Raw genomic sequence first — 1,435 nt, 5'->3', positions numbered from 1 at the left:
AAACACCATATTGTTTCTGCAACTAACACATCTTCATTTACAATTTTGATCTTCATCAAAGGTTCCTTTTCAGTTGACTTGGCCTCCTTAAAACACAACCTCATTTGACATGGTGTCAAAGCACTCTTAGCCATCTCAGTGTGTTTTACCTCCATAGCATGCTGCTTTAATTGTTCTAGTCCAGATCCATCACATGCTATTTCCTTTTTGCACAAAACACAAAATGCTTTAAAGTCATCAGAGCCCTTTTTGCATTAATGTTTGATATGTCCATTGTTGGCCTTCTTTTACAGCCAGTTTTCTCGAAACTTGGTCTTTCCAGTAGGCATTTTCAATGCTTCAGGTTAAAGTTTCACTACATACATCTCTGAAAAAAGAAAGTTGTCATTATTTGAAATCAAGAAACAAGATAGAAATGTTGTTTTGTAGAACACAATACAAGTAAAAAGGTTGCTGCTTCTTCAACTCTGAAAACAAAATATTAAGTGACCACATTCAGCTGAAATTAAGTAATAGCAAAACAATAAATCAATCAAATATGCATGTATAAGAAAATATTTAACCATTTGAAACACTATATTGTGCTTCAAATATTCATCAGTAATATATTTTATATCTAAAGCTCATAATCCAACCCAGCCCCAAATATTGCTGCTGTGACTAATTACTATCCATTAAAATGGATAGCAACAGTGAGTCACAACACAGCATAAGAATTATTTTTTTTAAGAAAATATTTCTTACCTTAATGACTGATGAAACATGGCTTCTTTGTACATATGGTTCGCTGATACAGTTGTGAATATGGATGATTCCAGGTTTATTCCCCAGAGAAAAAAAACTCTACAATAACTTTATCATACTTTCATTTCAAAGAAATTTTGGATGTATGTAACACATTTGGAAGGCTTTTATCACCTTTGAAATTAAAATACCAATTAATGTTATACATAAGTGCAACATATAATAGAAGTACTTAACATTACTTTGTTGGGGGGGGGGGTCTAATTGGCAGTTTTCTTTTTAATTATTAAAAGAAAAATCCCCAAGACCTGAAAAATATAGGAACACTGGATGCCCTGTATTCTTTTAGATTTCTTCCAGAATTTGTCAGCTTGATTTTTAGATTGATCTTATGAGATACGGAAATTTTTCCAGTTCAGTTGTTGTTGTGATTCAATTAAGTTTTTGATAGTGTTATTCTCTTGGTTCATAAACATTTTTATTTGTTTGTTGCATGTGGATGTGAATAATCTGCGTAAATGGCATCTTTCAGTTATGTGTTTATAAGTCTCTGGAGTATAAGTTTCCAATGTTTTAAATTATATATTTTTTCCTCATGGGAGAGTTTCATTATGTGCTTTTTTTAATGGTGTTGGTTATTGTTTTTGCCAGATTATCTATGGTTTCCGTGTTGTTCACACTGTGTGGGAGA

This window comes from Limulus polyphemus, unplaced genomic scaffold (genome assembly GCF_000517525.1).
Source record: "Limulus polyphemus unplaced genomic scaffold, Limulus_polyphemus-2.1.2 Scaffold5517, whole genome shotgun sequence".
Lineage (NCBI taxonomy): Eukaryota > Metazoa > Arthropoda > Merostomata > Xiphosura > Limulidae > Limulus > Limulus polyphemus.
This window is presented reverse-complemented; position numbering follows the sequence as displayed.